Below are 20951 nucleotides of genomic sequence, written 5' to 3'. Positions count from 1 at the left end.
GAGTGGGCAGTGTAATATTGTTGGAAAAAGTAATTCACAGTAATTTTTTCTGGTGAATGAGTGTTGTTTTACCGTGTAGTTTATTGAAAGTCAGATGCCTGCTTTTTAGGAAACACTCATTTACACAACGGAAGTAGATGTGTACAGGTTTCACCTTCACCTGGCAAGATACAGCACATTTCTGGTGTTACCGCCCCAGACTATGTCTTATAACTATAGTCTTGCAACAAAAGTTGTAGATTATGGTTACCTGATCGGTGTTTCTCTAATTAACTGGTACTCATGTTGGAGGATAGTCTCTTCCCTGTTACTTGGTTTGCGATTAGAAAATGTATCATCACGAGAAAGTTACATGCTTTTGTTTCACGGTTTAAAACATTGCATCTGACTTACACTGAGACAACTTCTCTTCCCTTGATAAGTCAGTTTTGTGATCCCCATGGAAACAGTCACACGCTGCCTCAAAAGCTGACAGCCAGACATGTTGTTGTTGCCTCAAGTGAGAGGGAGACGGGGAGAAGAGGAAGCAAAGAGGAGTGGGACAGGGAAAATGGGATCTGAAGAACCAGGGGAAGTAGAGATGTGACTCCAATCAAATTATTGACCAATCAAGTCATAACGTGAGTAATTCAAGGCTTACATCGGCAGGCCTAATCTGATTGCCCATGCATTAGGGGCTCAAAGGAGGGTTCTTAGCGTGCACACACAGTGGGGGGTCTTAGAGGAAAAGGTGATGGTAGACAAGAGAGATTCACTTTTAGTAGAAGAGTCTGTGGGTGTGTGTGTGCGCTTATGTGTGTAAAACAGAAAAAGAGACAGATAATCTGTAGGGGTTGTTGAAATGATGCCTGCCTCTCTACCTTTTGGAGCAATACTTTAACGGAGAGAGGGGTAGTGGGAGGTTTACATCGCCTCTCCGTTGCCATCTGTTTCAGTGCCTTTGTCCAATGGCAACATCCCTCATTTGCCCAATTACAGAGGAGGATTATGATGTGTTTGTTTCCTGCCCATGGGCTTCCTGGCCATATCTGAGTCATGTTTTAGGTAGAGAAGTATCATCCATCCTCCAATGAGTCATAAAGTCACATTGTTATTTTTGCCTGTAATAGTTTTTCAACACACATGGTATGTATATAAAATATAATAAGATTGCACATTAATTTAATGCCACATCTGCATGTAGCCAACCCTGTCCTGTGCAGGATAGTCTGGAGGATTTTCCTCCGTTGTCATATCTACGAGGCCAACAAAACCTGGTGTAACTGGTGGGGTGAGGGCAGCTCGCCAGGAGAGCTTACACCTGGAAAAACACGACTATGGGGCCAGCCATTGAACGGAAGGGGCTTCAGCTAAAGGCCAGGCCCTCAAAGCGTGGGGTTTCCGGCATCTGACACTGGTGTTGAGTGCAAATCGTGCTCAGTTTCAGCATCCCGGGGCCTCGGAGGGAAAAAAAAAGCCTGGCATGTTTCCGTGCTTATTTGCATGTGTAGGGTTCCTGAATTAGTGACCCCCATCCACCCCATCGTGCGGACACATACACATACATATACGCTCCAACCTCTCCCAGCGCTTGGGGATCTGCATTGTCGAAACAGCTGCCAAGGGAACAGCTTGTCTCAGAAAGAGAGAGAAAGTGAGAGAGGGGAGACTGAGAGGGAGCACTGGGGGGAGGGAAGGTAATCAGCTTTTGGAAAAATACTGCCTCTCCATCCCCTGCCAAGAGTTAGTTTGTGTTGTGGCTTTTTCTGGGCCAGCATAGCCCTGGCACTGCGGCTCCAGCCACCCACCCCTCTTTCCGCGGTTAATTCAACAATGGGGGGTTTTAGGTCGTAAACTGACAAAAACAACAGCCAAACAGAATGGAGTTTTGAAGTGTGTCTCTTTCTGCATGTGTGTATATGGGCGACTGTGGTCTGGGAGCGCTGATTTATTTTCTCGTTTCAGCCATATGCTTATTTGTGGGTGACAGTCAGGCGTCCGTAGAAAAGGCTTCTTGTTGTGATACCACAGCAAGTATCCATAAGTGAGCAATCACCCTTTTGTTTTTAGAGTGCTGGCAATCTGCCGCCTCACAATATTGTGGCATGTGTCCCTGTTCTCCCACACACTTAATTCTCAGGAACAAATCTGATTCCATCACAACTGACTGACTAAAGCCATTGTACCAATACGGCACCAGTTGAACAAATGTAACAAGCTTATGCATGCTGGTTCTTGTCTGACACACGCCACGTGCCGTAGGCCGAGGATGAATAAACAGGAGCGTCCTCCCCTTCCCTAATAAAGCCTGTCAGCTCAAGAGGAAGTGACAGGTTCAACAGTGTTCCTGGTTAACACAACAACGTATGAATAACCTCATGTCATAAAACATATGGCCTTTCCATCAAGTATGCTGCAAACAAGGCAGCACATGCGATTTAGGTTTTCAATCAAAAAGGAAACAAATTAGCAATGCTTTTTTATGTAGCCTTGAATATCTACATCTGTATTGTCTGAGCAATCAAACATTTTTTTCATTTTAAGATTTATTAACATTATATTATAATTTTTTTACTTTTTAATTGCTTTATTTCCATCCAATTAACTGTGAATTTTACTGTAGTCCCATGCAGTATAATGTCTGTGTTACATACGGGACTACTTTATATGAAGTGACCCAATGTTTTTATAATGACAAAGAATATGCATCTCGTCTGCTGCATAATGACAATATATTACAGTCAAGATGTTTTTCCAGTTTCTCCTGTAGCCTGGGAACCAGTTAAACATGTTTGACTGAATAATCCAAGAGCCAGTGCTCACCGATGCAACATCAATTAGGCTCCAGTGAAGGGTCGATTAGTCTTCAAAAGGATGGAGAGGAGCTGCACTGTGTCATGTGAACCCTCTGCCTTTTCTCTGGCTATAGGCATGGGAAGAGACAGGAAGAGAAGGAGCCAATGCAGTAGCTGGCACAAGGGAGAGTTAGCTGTTTACATGCCGTTCAGATGTATACAAGTGTCCTCTGTCAGACTTTTAATCACTTTGGAACCTTTCGAGATGCTGTACAGCAGCGAGGGGAATAGCTTTCACTGTTTTGCTGTTTAGGGAGGTAGGGGAGGAGGGAGAGAGGAAGGAAGAGAGGAAGAGATATGATTCAGTTGCTCCGCTGGCTACTATTCACCCTGCTCCTTTTCTCCATCTCCCTCTCTTGCTCTTCTCTCTCCTCTCTACAAAGGTATGTTTAATACATAAGGGTCTAATTGCTATCACAGCTGCAGCTCCATCGTCTGTCTGTCTGGGTTTTGCACCGGGTACTTCATCCCTCTCATACTCTCCGGAAAGGAGAGAGGCCATAGTAATGTGCCTCTGCCCTCAGGCCTTACCCTCTTTTTTTTTTTTTTATTCATCTCTGTATTTTTTGTTGCCTTTTCTTTTCCAGTCATTAATTCTTCTGTTATTTTCCTTCCCACCATGTAGATGTTGTTGTGATGCACAAATTATTATCCTCACCCATACACTAGTACCTTAATAAATTTTGAAGAAGGGTTGATTCACCCAAATTACAAAAAAATGTAATTAAATTCTCACCCATCTCTGTATTGCCATTACCAAAAGTGTGTGGACACCCAAACATTACACTCAGATCGGCCACTGTGTTCTTTCATTAAATACTTGTGTAAGAAAACTGGTTTACATTGGTAGTTAGTCTCTAATTTGTTAATTCTAGGTACTAACTCAATAACCATAACCATTCATGCATATCAATAAGTTCAACATTCAAGGTTTACTGTAGCACATCAACCTTTTTTAATGTCCCACCCCATCCTGGTGTCGCATTGTCCCTGGATAATGCAGTTTATTCAGGGTGATTATGAATCACCCAGAGAACCTGATATGGAGAGAGCAGAATAAAGTACCAGCAGCTTGTGAGAAGTGCTGGAGCACAAAACAAAATCACAGTACACCAAAGAGTAAAATGTAGATGTGCCAGTACTGTGTAACAGTGAGTACCAGACCACTCAAGCACTGTATAGGACCCCTATAGGACTCACAAATGTATCTTCAATTTGCGAGCGATAAACATTTGTAGAAGTGTCACTGCCACCATTTGCGACCTGCGTGTAAACAGTGCTCATAAATCGCTTTTATGAAGCTGGTCCGTGGCTCACAATTGCAATGCATTTCAAAGACGTTGGATGGGGTTGTGGTGAGCGCGCTGTGCAGACCAGTCAAGTTATTCTAGACCAAACCGGGAAAACCATGGACCTTGCTTTGTGTTAGGGCTTTAACATACCTCTGGCCATATGGCGTACCTCCATTTTACCTGGTTAACAAGTTATCACTGCTTTTTTTTCCCTGCCGATTTTCACCATCCTGCCTGCTCTCACCTCCTGCACATGAAACACAAGGCAGCTTCTGTCTCTCTCTTTCACTTGCTCTCCCGCTGCATTAATGGATGCAAATGGAGGCGTGTGCGGGGGAAAGGAGCTGACATTTATGCCTCTGATTAGAACACGCAGCCCCAACGCTTTGTAATTGATTGCAGTTGTGGACAGCACACACTCACCCATACCCTCTCTTAAAAGGCCCATACCACTCTCTGCATGCTATTAGTGTGTGTCTTTCTCTCAGAAGCATTAACTTCCAAACACTCAAATGGTCCTATGATATGCATGCACACACAGACACACACACAGTTGCACATACAGTTACACATACACAAATTTACACACAAGCCCACAAAGTCTGCCTCACTGCATCCATTTGAATAAGAAGCTTTTAATGGTTGCTTGGTTCGACTTCAAGGCCAAGTCATTGTGGAGAAGCCAACCTAACGTAACTGAAGATCTTGATCCGCTTCCTTTGGATCAATGTGAAGGTGCAACCTGTGAACTTGGATAATCCTGGAAACTGTGTCAGGTCATTAGGTGATGTTTACGTGATGGGTCAAGTGGAGTTAGCTCCAGGAGTCGAACAGTGTGAAAGAAGTAGAAGTTCATGTTGGAGACAGGGTGGGGAAGATGAGAAGATGGGAAAATATGTGAGGTTATGTTTGTGAAGAAAGGAGCAAAAGAAGTTCAGTGATTGAGATTGTGTGTGTGAGGAGCAGAGGAGCAGCAGGGAAGTGTGGCAGGGTGCTGTACAGCAATTAGCATCATTCTCACCAGGGAGGCGCTATGTGTGGAGGGCCCATTAAACACATTGCAGGGCAAACACTGAGCCACAGCCCTGTTCTGCTGACTAGCATGCCTCTCCTCCTGTAACATGCACACAAACACTCTTAAATCATATTGGCCTGCCAAATCAAGTACCACATACTGTAGCCTTGCTCACACTTAGCAACACAAAATTAGTCATATGTCACTCTGCATAAATTGAGACAGATCAAATAACATTGTTATCATGAGGCAACAGGGCACCAACTTAGACAAAAAGAAATATATCCTAAAACTATCCCATAAAATCCCTATCCTAATGGTGTGTTCACACTACCAGTGAAAAAGCACAAAGCTATCTTATTTAGTTAGGTTAGCTGACACTATGTTAGCTTTCTGTCTATTGCTTTGTACACAGGGATGTAAAATGTGATGTTAATCCATGTCTACAGACAAACACAAGCCTATGACGACATAATTACATCAATGAGCACTTGAGCAACACTTCACCGAGACTCTGCGACAATATAGCTGGCTATACTTGGCCATTTTGTAGCTTTATCGCTCATTCTATGAACATAACATAACACAACCTACAGCTTTTTGGTTTCGCACAGTTTGCTGTACAATTTGAATTAATAGATTTAGTTCAGGCTAAAACAATGAGTTACCTCTTTTTTTCACATATGTAAAGGTGGGTGAGATTAGATCCATCCACTTCATCCCCGCATGCATACCCACGCACATTTAGAGACACACTTAAAGATTCACCATGACACACAAACACACTCACAGGGGTTGAGCGGGGGTGTAAAATTATGCCGCGTTAGCTGGCATGCAGTGTTTGTGCTAATGAAGCTCTCTGTCCACATAGGCTGATAACTTGCTGATGACTTGATACTTCTGCCAGAGAGGTCTGAAGCACAGTTTGAGTACTGAAGCAGGTGTAGCCTGTGGTGGCTGTTTATTATTAGCTGAGAGAGTTTGTTTTTTTTGCCTTGAATATAGGGACGGATAAATACAAGCCCACATTAGTTAAGCTATTCCATATCATTCCTATCAAAACTTAAGTATTTTACATCACCTAATCAATGAGAATAATTTTTTCTTACTTTTTGTAAAGATATATTTATTTTATAATTTGATAGAAAGAGGGATATCAATTCAATTCAGTTTAATTTTATAAAAGACAAATTCTGTCATTTGTCAACCATAGTGTTGATCTCATAGTTGTGCCCAATTTCACTACTGTAATAATCACAGTAATATTTTACTCACCACCTCGATTGCGGAGCATGGAGCACAAGCCTCTTAAAGGAAAGCTCTGTGGTCATTGTAGCAAACTGCACAGCTTTACGTATCCACCACAGCATTAACTTAGGTCAGCCAGCAGGTTAACCCAGAAGTCGAATGCAGCTACAGGGATTTCCAGGGGATTGTACACAAAACATCTAGAAGTTTTTCATTTGATGGAATGGTGCCACCATAAAACACATGGGGTCTCCCTCCAGGATTTCGTGGGCGTTTTTTGTGATTGTTGCAGTTGCCTGATTTCGCAGCAGCTTTTCAAAATAAATTGCAATAAAAGTTGTAGTGATTTGAGGTGTTTTTTGTGATGAAATTGTGGGATTAAGTGAAAACTGGAAAAGATGTATTTGTGATGTACGGACCTAACCCTAACCCCTGCACATTTAAACCAGTTTCCCTTAATTCTTTCTTGCAGCGGACCAGGATACAGCAGCCTCTGTCTCAGTGATTTGTCTCGTCTGACTTTCTCCATGCGTTTCTGCCACTCTGTGTGTCAATCACGATTTCCTTTGTGTTCAACCCCAATACTGCACGTTTAGCAGAACAGTTTACCCCCACTTTGGTATAGAACATCAGTGCTGTTTTTCACTGTCCTATTTGTGTCGGAAAATGTGAAATGTTGGTATGTCAGCTGCAACTTGTAAACAAGGAAAGGTGGCTGTTCACTTTCTCTGGTGAGTACATTTAGTTTAAAGTTTTAGTTTTGTTCCCTAGCCAAATTTTCAGCCATGTTAAAATGACAGTTAAGGTGAATTACAGATGCACCTAGCTAAGCAAGCTGGCTAGCTCCGCACACGGCCGTTAGCTCCACCGTCTCGTCCAAATATGGCCGCTGGTTGCAAAAACATGGCGGCGCCGTATCGGCCAAACTCGAGACTTCAAAACGGCAGTCCACAAACCAACGGGTGATGTCACGATGACTACATCCACTTCTAAAATACAGTCTACGAATAAGACCCAGGTTGTCCAAAGCAACCTTGAAAAAATATATCCCTCACAGAAACACATCAGGAGAAACTCATTGTCTTCTTCAAGGTCACTCCAATTAATAGACAGGAGTAGCTAGGGATTAAACATGAACTAAGGCTGTAACTAACCATTGTTTTCATTGTCAATTAATTTGTCGATTATTTTCTTGATTAATTGATTAGTTGTTTGTTGTGTAAAATGTCAAAAAAATGTTGGTCAGTGTTTCCAAAAGCTTAAGATGACATCCTCAAATATCTTGTTTCGTCCGCAACCCAAAGATATTAAGTTTACTGTCATAGGAGAGTAAAGAAACCAGAAGAAATTGACGTTGGCAATTAATTTTCTGTTTGTGTAGGTGTTGGTTGCCGTCTCTCTCATCCTGTAAAAATAAGCCCCATAACACCTTGTTTACTTCCACTCACCTCCGCATTCTCTACCTGTCATAACTAGTGAGGGCTCATTGCTTGACTTGTTTGGTGCACATCTGCTTGTCATCTTACTAAGGAGTTGATGCACAAGTTGAGCCTGACCTTACAGAAGCAGTGCTTTTTCATTTAGAAGTACACACACTCTTACACAGAACATTCAAGAGACATCACATACCCACACCAGGGTATGCGCACCCCCCTCCATGTACCCTATCCAGCACAGGGAACAGTAATTAGTAAGTGCCCCCAGGACTCTGACAGGCTCTTTCTGACAAGAGGAAAGGGCAGGGTGACATTTTTGGTCAGCAACGCGCTGCAGTTATTGTGCTGCATACTTCATAAAATTACCGGAGGGGTTGAGAGTTCAATTCCCAGGGCCCAGTCTGTGCTGATAGAGCCTTCAACCTTTTTAGACAACACTTTGTGCATGTAAAAGGGCCCGGCGCCATATGTCCTTTGGGACACCAGCACCTCATCTTCTTTGTTTAGGCTTTAACGGCCTTGGGAGACTTGGAACGCCTCCTAAGCACCATCTATAAATGATACATTCTCCACTTGAATGCTCAGAAGCCGATGAACTCTCACAAGGGGCCTTCCACAGTCGAGTTTTATAGAGATTATGTCTCTGAGTTTTTCTGTCTTGATTTTGAGGACTGGGCAACCATATTAGTTTGGTGATATGAGAGTAGCCGCCCTCAGGCTCGTCCATAGGAAAAAAAAAATGAAATAAAGGGGAGATTGGGTGGAGAAGAAAAATAACAGTGACACAGACACTGATATGGAAGGAGACAGATGGTAAAGACCTATAAAAAGAGGGAGCTGCAGCCTCTTAATCTTATCTTAATTTTTCTCAGTAAATAAACAGAATCTTAATGGTTGCCGTTAGCAGGAATTACTGCTCCATGTGAAATACTACCATCCCTGGCCAGACTCTCTCACTCTATCTCTCTCAGTTCAGAAAGCTTTAAACACATTAAATCTTGCACACCTTATTGCCTGAACTGTTCTGGCCTGTCCCACGCTGCTCAAGCTCTGCTATGACGGCTGTCAGTTTAGATTTATTCTCCTAACAACTTTGATGGATGAGCCAAGACCATGACTAACTGGCTGCCCACTAGTTCCCCAGTCCCATGACCTCATCAAGTAGGCTGGCAGGGTCTCGACTTTCCGTCATGCCCCACCAATTATTAGGCCTGCATAGCCAGTGCCATCTTACCAGGCCCTCTGGTACTTCTCTGGTGGCTCAGTGTTTTCTTCTGTTGCCTGTTTTCCCTCTTTATTTACTTTTTGTGTCACTCATTCTCTCTGATTGTAAAAAAAAATAATTGCTTTCATCACAAAGCACTTTTGGTCTCCAAAAGTTATAAAGGTTCAACTTAAGAAGTGTCCTGAATGAAGGGAACAATGTTTGCCAACAAGTCATGATTAATGACTACAGCAAATATAGACATCATGGCAAGGAGATACAGGTCACTCTAGTCATTACTGTTAAATAATCTTGTATCTGTAGAAAGGTACATAACAGCCCAACATGTGAACACTGTCAGTGAGCAGATCCTTGAAGTACCACATAATAAAAGCACATTTCATTTTGATAGTGGAGAATTGTATTGACAGTATCTTGTTCTCATTGAGAATGTGAAGAAGGCTTAGCTTTTTACAGTTCCCCTTAGGTGTTATAGACCATGGTAGCTTCATGTATTCTGATGTGTTGATTCATCAACTTGTCTCCACACTCTATTATCATGTCAAGGTTCTAGCTATCAGTGACCTTATCATTGGGCCAACTCTGTTAACACCATATTACTGCACTGCAATTGTGACCTTGTCCTCCAACTAAGGATTTATGGATGTTTTTGATTATATATTTATATATTTTAGAATTCCCTAGTACACTGCCTCAATCAGACTTGCAAGTAGAGCCTTCCTTTCCCCCAACCCCCCTTCCGTTCATCTTGATCATTTTCTTTCTTCTATCTGTGAACTGTTTTTCTTCATCCCCTCCTCTACTCTCCGTCCTGGCTGTTTTCTGGTCCTTTCATTCTTTCCCCCCCTTTCCTCTACTGCCTGCCGCACCCTAACAGCTGGGTCTTTGTATCATCCGCTGTCAGGCAGAGGCATCACATCACATAGCAGGTTGGCAGGCTGACCTTGTCCTGCACTTCCTGGGATCCACACTGCAGCCTGGCTAATCCAGCTATCGTGGCTGGCTGTGGAAACATCTGCTATTTTAATTACCAAAATGATGTATTTTAATCCCACGGTGGAAAGCAGAGATGATTTATGTGTGCGTATTTGCGCGTAAGTGTGTATTCGTGCAAATGTGTGCATGTTTCAAAATTCTTAAATCTGAACACAAATATGCATGGCTTCTCATTCAAAGGATGTGGGATTGAGCCATGCAGAGCAGAACCAGCCAAGGAGGATGTCCTTAAAGCTAAAATTGGTCTTTAACTGGATCCTGTGACCTAAACACATACAGATGGACACTAACACAGGCGCAAACACGCATGTACACACGTGTCCAAGGCTGGTCCGTCCGTGGTTACTCCCAGTGACTCCCAATCTGGCTGTACTACTTAAACTGAACCCAGAGAGGAGTAAACACAGGGAAACCAGATGGTCACTGCTCTCAGCTGTGCCAGTGGCAGCCAGAAAATGATCCGTACAAGCAGGCAAAATTGATTTACATATTGTATCTGTCTGTCTGTCTCAGATGTTATGCATTGTATATTAGAGATTAGAAATGTGTGGCTCAAGAGTCATCTTTGTCAGAAGTTCTGTGGATACTCAAAAAAGTTCCAACATCAAAAATAAATCAGGGTTTTTCCCACAACAGGTATTTGGTGGCTAACAATGTGTTATTGGTGAACATCAAAGCTTACAGTGCTGAAATGTCGTATTGTGAAAGTATTTTTCAGTGTCAAGCTATAGTGAGGTGTGAGGGCCTGTTCTCTCAGCCCAGACGCCATTTTGGCTCTGGCAGAGGTAATCAAATCTTGGTCTCCTCCTACACGGGACTCCAGACATCTTCCTATGTCAGCCGCAGGAGATTTGTAGGCTCATCATGTTTTGGTCGAGGCCAGTTTTCTATATACCTACTGCCAGAGGGGAGGCGAATTGGATGGAAGGAGATGGTGGAGAAAACGTATTAAATGCAACCCCAAGCAGTTTTCTTTACCCCCTTGTTTAGTTTGGACAAATCCCAGAGTGGTCGGTACCTGCCATGGTGATTTATTTGCTGAATTCCTCCATCAGGAACATCATCCAATAGCTTTATTTGTTATGTTTCTGATTACTTTCCAACTTTTAAATATTCACCAGCAAGCACTGTAATATAAAATGTGTCACTACACTACTGGGGGCACCGTGGAAAAACACTCAGTTAGGATGTCAGTGACCTGCCAGGCCAGTGGTGGCAAAACAGTCGAGACTGAGAATAGTGTTGACTGATCGGTCTAAAGGGGAAGCCACACAGTGATTATACAGGGCGGAGTTGTATGTGTTTATGTTTATACTGTGTGTTATGTGAGTGAACCCACACCAATTGCGCAAGTATGACTACATAGCATGCATCTGTTCATATTACATACTGTTTTTGTGTGTGCCTGTGTGTTTTCCTGTGTGGGTGAGTGAGTTTGTGTACGACTGACTGGGTAAGTGTTGTAGTGGTTGAGAATACAAACTTGGCCAGCACATCAAAAGCAGTGTGTCATGTTGGAGCGGCTTTACTCGGGGCACCACTCACTCAGTGTACTTCCCAGCATTTCAGCTTGTTTACAGTGGCACATGCCAAGCCTCCCCTCCATTTGAAAAGCCTTCAGCATGTCGTTAACTCCCTCCCAAAGGGAAACCTCCATTTTTTCCCTCTTGGGTATACAGCCTGTCAGAAACACAAAGGAAGAAAATTGCCATTGCTTTGCTTCAGGAGGTACTGTGTTTGATTCTGATACTCTATTTGTTGTTTGTGGTTTTTTTGCGGAACATTGACTGACTTATAGTGGTTTTCACTTCTCGTCTGCCGACTGTGTATGTGTGCAGAGGGAGCAGTAGATTTAGGGTGGAGAAAAACAGAAGCTAAAATAGTCTGAGCTTAAAATCAGATGTTAGGTCCCTGGGCATTAGAGTAAGCATCCACATGGCTCAAATAACAGAGAAAGGTGAGAGCTAAAAAGCAAAACAGGAAGGAAGAAAATTACAAAAAAGTAGTTAAGTAAGATGAAGAGACCATTAATCATTTTGAGGTGCAGATTTGCTTCCAAATAGCTGCAGATAGCATCTCAGAAGCCTGGGTGTAGGACATGTCCTTCATGGTGGGCGGTGCCCCTGCTGACATCGCAGCCCTCCAGACCTGCTCGGTTATCCAGGGCTTTCCAGAAAGTATCCAGGAAGCCAGGGAACATGCTGGGGTCAAACCAACTCTGCTGGCACAGGAACTGTTACAACAGAGAGCAGACTGAAAAAGAGAGACAGGAGAAGTCATTATCTGTGTGGAGGTCCTATGTAGAACTCTCCAGTGGGGGATTGGATGGTTGGAAGAGAGCAGCGTATTGCTAGGTTAAATTTTGGGTTTAGGGAACTAAGCCAAGCTGCTGACACAGGGCATTCATTTTTCTCCTTTTCAATAAGCTCTTGTTGTATTTAGAGGATTTGTCCCGTTGTTTTTGTGGGGGTTAGTGATTACAGGAGTTTGTAAATAAGGATTTTATTGTATTGTAAAGAAATTGATGCAAGGCCAGGTGGATGTGTTTTGCTTTATGTAACATTTATATGAGTGGAACTGTACTTGGAAGATATTTTTACATAGATACTACTATACATAGATACTACGAAATTTTGGCCCTCGGCATCTAGGATTTTTGGAGCCACAAGTTTGGACAAAAGGGTGGAGCTGGGGAGAGCGATGCATTGCTATGGCTCTATCCTGATTGACAGGTTGCCATGGTCAATCACAAGGTAGCCACGCCCTAAAGCTTTTATTGTCTGTAAACTAGCTATTGAGACCATAAACTCATTAGGAAAGTGTTTATTGAGGTAATACATCAAGTGACAAGGAGGGTCATTTTCTCATACACTTCTATACAATCAGACTTCTTTTTGCAGCCAGTGGAGTCGCACACTTGTGGCCATTACAGAGAATGCAGGTTTAAGGCACTTCCGCATTGGCTTCACTTTTCAGACCCGGAGGCTACATCCACATCTTTTATACAGAGATCACACAGCAGTAAACACACACATACAACACATGTCTTTACACCTAGTAAATAAGGACAAAGATAATCTACTTATATTTTAGTTTTTTTATTTAATACTTTAGAAAAACTATAAAAATCTGTTGCAGCCTTAATAATGAAATTCTGCTACGGCTGTACCTAATGTATTACATGTCACCCTGTGCTGGAAGAACTATCCTTCCTTTTTTGCTCTCCCTAAGGTTTCTTCCTTTTTATCCATGTTAAGTATTTTTTTCGTTATCCAACCCAAGGGTCTAAGGAGAAAGGATGTCGTTTGCTGTACAGATTGTAAAGTCCTCTGAGATTTGGGGCTATAAATATAAAACTGATTAGCCTTAAACATGGCTAATAAGAGAGCAAGAGTTTGGCCAGAGAGGTTGGCTGGAGTGAAGCAAAACAAGATGAGATTGGACAGGACCAAGCAGAACAAAGTAGATTAGAACAAAACATAACCAAAAACAAAACACTGCCACATGGTTGCACAGTTGCTTTTGTCTAACAGCAGTTGCCTGTTCTGCATTTGACTGAGAGGATGCAAAGACAAACACTGCCTGACAAGTGAAGTCGCATTTGTAATATGATACAAAACAAAACTCTCTTTTATCAATGTAGCCGGTAAACATGGCCACATCCACAACTACTCTGGCCCTGAAATAGTCTTCATTGGTATGTTGTCAGTGTTTTACATTATTTACAAGCTGCAATTACTGCCCTTATCAGGTTATGTGGCTTGTTTTATATTCTTTATTCGTCTACTTTAATACCTGAACATGTGTACATATAAATTACATTTCAGACCACACAGTTTCACATACACACTCTCACAAAAATGCATACATGTGTTCATAGAATGGCATGCATGTTACACTGAAGTAATCGCAAACAGCCTCAGTTTATCTCAAACAGCTTCCAGGTGCGCTCGGCTGGCACACATTCCTGTAAGACACAAGACTTAAAGCAGCACGCACTCATGTTCAAACACATGCACAGCCACATAAAAGCATGCACATGTCATCCAAGGGACAAAGAAAGCGAGGCGTTCTTCTCCCTTTAAGGTGAGGTACACCACTCCAATACCATGAGAAATACCATGATATAGAGCAAACAACCACACAGAAAGTATCTAACATTTGCTAAGAGCCAGCACACCAGCTCCAGACAACGATACTCACAACTCTCCTGCTACTATAGCTAGCATCACAAATATGTTGGCAAACTAGAAAGTAAGCAGAATGTCCGTGGGCAAGTAATTTAACATTACATGACACACAAATCATGACTGGAATGGCTGGAATAGTCTTGTTTGGCCACTTTTCTTGTTTTCCATTTACAGAGCCAGTGCTGTGTACAAAAACATTTATTTATTTTTTAGCACACACACTCAGTGGATAGCTAGCGGACCATAAGGACAGATTTGCTGAATTTGAGAAGATGTGTATTGGATTAGAATCGCATAGCCCACCTATAACAAGTCATTTCAGCCTGCCACTGTGTGTAATCCTCACCATATCTGACAGAAGAATCCTATTGTCACCAAAAACTCTGAGCCTCTTTCATGGATGCCTAATGATGTTTTATCATGCTCTCGGCATCATGTTCACATTTCCCTGCATGTTTAAAAAAAGATTTTATAAAACCCACCTCACTTCAGAATACTTGTCAGTTAAAGGGGCGATTGATAAGCTGTCTTCCCTTCCCCCACCCTCCCCCTCTGTCTCTCTTCTCCTCATCTCTCCCTCTTTTCAAGATCTTACATTTTCACTAAAGTCCCCTTCTCTCTGTTATCATTCCACCAGAGGCTCTCAAAAGGAGCTTTGATATTGAAAGCAGGCTTGGCATGAAAGGCAAGGGTTTAGGGGAATGTAAATGCTGGGGGTCTTTTTAAAGGAAGAGATCTTCCAGTTAACGAACACCTCACGCTACGGCACTTTCTACTCTACTGATTTTTTTTTCTTTGCATGTGACAAAATGGGAATGAAAAATGGATTTTTTGGATGTCTTTTTAGTCATTTGTATGGATTTGGGTCAATTAAAGCTGATGAAATATTGGGACACAAACTAAGGCAAAAACAATATCAGAATTATATTACGAGATATTTGACACATGCTCAACAGTATTCCAAAATGGGCAGTTTGAAAAAGGTAAAAGTTCACTATGTTGTAAAGGGGATTGTAGGGGGTGAGCCTCTGGTTATGGTATGTTCTTTCTATGCACTACATGATCCATGGTGAATTTAACATGTTCCTACTGCTTGTGTGTGCATAACAGAGTGTTACGTGTGAGGGAAAAACTTATCCGTGTCCACTTTTTCAGTGCTCTCACAGCTTTCTTATCAAATCCAGTCAGGTCCAATTGAAAATGGTAAGATATTTCAAGATTTCCTCGTTCTATCTAGACAGGCAGAAGCCCCCTGTCATGGTTTCAGTGCCGTCATGGATACGATTGACGTAGCAGAAGTCAAAGTCTAATGTACTTGTCAGCATGTGCAGTCCCAGCACATCTGTGATGGCACCCTGCTCAGAATCTTGCTGTGAGCTTCTGTTTGAGCTAAGAGATGGCATCCTATGGCTTTCCCCCCCTTCCCACTCCCACACACTCTCTCACTTTCTCTCTCTTTTGAGCTCTTTCTCTCTCTCCATGTCTTCTTTGCACCCTGCCAACGCATCACATTCTTTCTATCCAGGCTTCCCTCCTGGGTCTTATGGTGCTACTTCAGCTCACTGGCATCTTTGCCAACTACTGCTGTCCACAACAAGCACAGTCGACCAGTTTGTCCCAGTCTGCCTTCTCACAGCTTCACACTCCTGTGTATTTTTTTTAACTTTTTTTTGGGACAGGGAAACGGTAATAAGAAAAAAATCACTGTTTCTCCCTGCACTCTCCCAAACCCTACCTCCTTCAAATAGCTCCTATCCTCACTAATGAGTCCCTGGAGGGTTGTACCCCGCAATCGCGCTCTTCAGACAGTATTACGGCCTGTGTGGCTTGAAAGAGTTGGGTGAAACCATTACCATAACTGATGACTGCTACCTGCCTGGATAGCTTTAGACATTAGCAAAAGCTGCAGTTTGCTAATGGGACTGAATGGACTTGACTGGGGAACAGGAGTCATGGGAATTGTGGAAGTTCACATCCTGGAGTCTGGACTTTTTTTTTTTCTTAGATATTTGCTTTGATGTCAGTTGATATATATTTAGATTATTATAGGCTGTCCTCTGAGTACATTGTTAAGCAGTGTTTACTTTCTGCTCCTCTATTCTGTTCTACTTAATTCTACTTAATTTTTCAATTCTGTTATCAGCCTCTACCCTTTCAAGGTCACGGCTCATGGTGCTGATAATTGTATGGCTAATTAAAAAGTCATCATCTAGGCAATGAAAAGATAATATGGTGTATGTGTGTGTGTGTGTGTGTGTGTATATATATGTATATATATATATATAATAAACTCTGTGACACCATGATGGTGCTGCTAATTTGCTGGTATCCTCTGCCAGTTGACATGACGAGCACAAGCAAATGTCAAGTTAATGCAGCCAGTCACCCGTCAAGTAGGTTAAATTAATGCTAGGCAGCGATGTGGAAGTCCCAGTGGTAGCTGTCTCTCCACCAGCCTGGGTGAGGTTTTTCTTTCTGGGATGGCTGAGGAGGATACACGGGGTTCGGATACCCTGCTGTCACCCGCTCACATCCTGCTGCATCTGGCAGGTGTTGGACCCACGGGAGCGCTGGCTACACTCGTCTAGCCCAAGAGCTCTGCAGGAGCTGTCAGTCTGCTGGGCTACATCACTGCTCTTTCTACCTCAACAGCACTGATGTAGACCTGAAAGTCATACCACACACAACACTGTACCGTACGAGACTGTGCTCTACTACTCTGGCTCTCCGGGTCTACTTTTAACTTTGCAATCAAAAAGTATTGTCTGGGGTAGTCCTAAAAAGTGAAAGTCAAACTTGATTTTATTTACTGTTACTGACCAAAATATCACCTGTATGTGCAACATGTTTCAAAGGGCAGATATGTACATCTAATAATAGTATATCTAATAAGTTATTACTATAACAAAATGTGACATTTTATGTGCAACCTTTGAAAAATAAAAATGTTTTTGTTACCCACCTTTATGTCCATGCTTACACTTTAACAAGACTAAGAGTGTACAGCGATGCTAGCTAGGGATGAAATGGTTACTGGTTTAATGATAAACCACGGTTTAATGATAATTCCACGGTTAGTATTACTGTTTCAGATTTTAATTATCATTAAAAATTTGATTACCGCACTATGAAAAACTCAGGACAAATACTGCATCAAACAATAGCAATAGTCTCCCAGGCACAGACGCGCATGCTTGGGTCAATGAAAGCATGGCGGGAAGAAGTGACAGTGATCCAGCAGAGGTCGAATTGGTTGTAAAAGTGTTCCAACAGGAGCAATGCTGTAAAGTCCTATATAAGACTCCTCTGTATTTATGTCAGTTGTTGGGCTCATTGCAATTACTATCACTGTTTTCTGAAGACTAATTTTTTTATGTAAAAATAAAGTATTGGATGTTATTTTAATGTATGCAAACAAAAAGTGTACAGTGTTTTTCACTTTATTTGTGGTTTTTAATATAAAACTTGTGTATCAGTACTTTTTGAACATTTTTAGCGCATTTTAACAATACTGTGGAAAAACCATGATAGACACTACAATAGTGACTAAGGAATAAACATTTTGACCTGACCATTTTGACCTGATGATGGTCCTAGATAGAAAATAAGGGATCACAAAGTTCCTACAATTCATCCTGAGGAGGACATGAATGTTTGTTCAAAGTTTCATGACAATCTATCCAATGGTTTTTGACATATTTCCCTCAAAACCACACATTTCAACATCATCGTGCCATTTGAGGAAAATTCAGGGGGGTCAGGAGAATTCATTACCTGGTAATCACGAATGGTCTGTACAAAATTTCATACCAATCCATCCAGTAGTTGTTGAGATATTTCACTCTGAACAGTACATGCTTTTAAACTCATCTTTATTGCTGTCTTTTAAAGGGAACCTGAAGTATATTAGTGCCAAATAGGAACTTTATGGGAAGTAATGGGGGAGGTTTATTGCCCTTTGCACCATTGGCAAGATAGGCTATCAAGGATGCCTATCTCCAGTTTGCTCAGTCTGTCTAAGCCATCTTAGGCCAGGTTGTTGAATGAGTACACCAATTTTTCAACAATGGTTTGTGTATTTTCCGCCATACTGAAGAGGCAATTTCCTTTGCAGCTCAAGTGGCAGTTGTCTTTTGCCTCCTTGTTCAATTAGAGGGGAGGGGAAAAGAGAGCTGGAGGGTTGCAGTAATACTTCTGGTCAAAATAAAAGCTTTTTGCGGAGACATCATGTCATCCATCTCTCAGTAAATGATACATCTTCCTCTTACAGCAGTCTGAATGACCTTGTTTGTGTGGTCCTGTTAGTAGTGAGGGGGACTGCGGGAGGGAGTCTGGAAATGAGTCTGGTCATTGTCTGGAGATGCAGGCAGGCACGCAGAGAGATAGACAAAGACAGAGAGGGGGACAGAGAGAAAGTTCACTGGTCTCATCTTCAACTTGCTGCACTCATCAGGGAGGCACTGTGGCACCTTGCATCTGATTAGCCAAACTCATTAGACCTGACCTTGGATCACAACATTACAAAACAGCATTGAATTTAAGAAAAAAAAAACACAATAAAAAGGCACACTGTTATTGCATGTAAGGGCAGAAGCAGTTATTCCCCCATAAACATTTTCTCAGAGAATTAAAGTTGGTAGGAAGATTAATATGGGGTGAGGAGTGTGTGCCAGCAAAAAGCAGGCTAGTGGAATTTAATGAGTTTTGTGTGTCAGCTGGGGAGCCCGCTCGCGCCACGCTAATTACGCTCTGTAACGAACTGAGATCTGGGGAGCATCGCAGGAAGACAAAGGCTCTGAGCAGTCCGGCAGCAAGCGGCAGGCAAAACAAAAGAGCTGCATACACACATTTCAAGCCCACGTGGACAGACAGAATGAGTGTGAGAGACAGAGAGATCGGGGCATGCTTTTCTCCGAGCCTTCCCTGATTAGCTCCTCCATGTTAAGAGTAATGAGATGTATCTGGAGATAGAGAGCTTGAACCTGACAAACGAACCTCTCTATCAGGCTCGCCAGACACGTAGAGCAAACTCTGGTGGCAGAAAATGAGTTGTGCAGAGATTGCGGGATTTTCAGGATAATTAAATCAACCTCTGTTGACTTCATGCAGTTCCAGCTCTTTAACTAGATAAACAAAGAACACATACACACACTCTCACAAGCACGCCCATTATAGGCAACACCGCCCCCTTTTGATAAGGAGGCCAACTGCAGCGTTTGATGAGGAAGTCCCAGCTCTTCAAGCAGGTGTGTGTCTTGTTCCTTCATTAGGCTGCCAGTGCCTGGAGGGAATCTAACACTCTTCCCACGTATCAGTGGTCGCAGAGCACAAACAGCAAACAATCAGGCTGACTTTCAACTGTGACTTTCAGTAGAATGAAACCAGCCTAGCCACCTCCTCTACATCTCTGTCTCTCTCTCTCTTGCTCTCTCTTACAGTCACTTTAAACTTGGAAGGAGAATTTGCTTCTGGCACAGTTTAAATGAAACTTGCCCTCTTACCGATGGATTCTAACCTTTAATATTCTGGCTCTTTGTTGGCAAGTGTGTATCCAACTTTCATCATGCAATATGTATTGTTATCACCCTGTGGCCCCCTAAGCCTCACTATGAAATGTCTGTGCATTGCTCTACCCAAAGCCCAAGCTACCGCCAGATGAGGAGATTGAATTTCAACTTTGACTCATTACTGTAAATAAATAATCCTTCTGTTATTTGAATGTCTTGCCAAACTTAGTTCACGTGTATTGCCTTACCTGACATCATACCTCCAGTATTGCCAACATACGATAGCATTCAGACTCCATCAGGCCTTGTAATTTGTTTGTGTGTTTACGACAGAATCCTGCCAATTTCATTAAACCCAGAGCGGCCAAATGCGTGACTGCAGACCTCGTCCTCTGCCATGCCTCCCTACTGTCTCGTGTACTCTCTTCCAGCCGATTTTCCCGTGCGGAAAAGCCCTGTTGCCCCGTCTGCATTCCTTTCCAATTAAGCCAGCATCATCTGATTCCAATTACTCTAATTATAGCGGCCAGGGATATGAGTGAGAGAGAGAGAGAGAGAGAGACGTAGAGCAAGAGAGAGTAAGTGAGTAGAACATGACCAGCCTTCACACTTAAGAGAGCAGGAATGCAAGTGTAGCCGGGCAGCCTTAAGGTCACTCCACTGGCAACAACAACAGTAACCAACAACAAAAAGTGCTTACAACATCTCAGCAACAGCTGTGAAGATTTCAGCAAACACTCGCTGTAGTCAGTAATGGTGGAAACACATGATAGTGGCAGACCGTGTAATCACACAACACACACTTAACAAGGTCAGGCTAATGGAAGGACATGGGTGTTGTTAATCACACTATGACGTGATGAACGCTAATCCCCTTGGTTTGTCTTGTAAAAGGACATTTTATAACAAATCCCTCCTCCTTGTCTGAAGTCACGTTTGACACCTGCAGGCTCCCATAGAAATTTCTGATGTCATTACAAAGAATGACACCGTTCATAGGCTAGTAAGCTCCCAGTGCTGCTGGTCATCATGATTGCCTACACAGCCAACTACCCAAGGAGGAGATGCCAGGGCTCTGAACTGCCCTGTTTTTAAAGACCTGTTTGGGATGGTTAAGTATTTTGGTAAGCATTTCTGATGCCTTTCTGGCCCTACACCTCTATTCCTCAATCCAAATCTTTCCACTCATTGCCTAAACACCAAGCAGC

At 42.5% G+C, this 20951-nt stretch overlaps 1 protein-coding gene and 1 long non-coding RNA gene across 12 annotated transcripts in view; one reads left to right on the top strand and one right to left on the bottom strand.

Moving 5' to 3' along the window:
* Nucleotides 1-20951, top strand: part of rbms3 (RNA binding motif, single stranded interacting protein) — a 305125-nt gene that overhangs the window by 190031 nt on the left and 94143 nt on the right. The window lies entirely within an intron of this gene.
* On the bottom strand, nt 18092-20150 carry LOC119908065. Its single transcript, XR_005445184.1, has 2 exons — nt 19992-20150; nt 18092-18590 (listed from the first exon to the last, which is right to left on the bottom strand). It is a non-coding gene; the product is annotated as an uncharacterized LOC119908065 (long non-coding RNA).

The sequence above is a fragment of the Micropterus salmoides genome, unplaced genomic scaffold (assembly GCF_014851395.1).
Source record: "Micropterus salmoides isolate LMB-PRFRI ecotype aquatic unplaced genomic scaffold, ASM1485139v1 Ms_hic_scaffold_17, whole genome shotgun sequence".
Classification (NCBI taxonomy): domain Eukaryota; kingdom Metazoa; phylum Chordata; class Actinopteri; order Centrarchiformes; family Centrarchidae; genus Micropterus; species Micropterus salmoides.
Note: the sequence above shows the minus strand (reverse complement) of the source record. Positions and strands in the feature narration are given on the sequence as shown.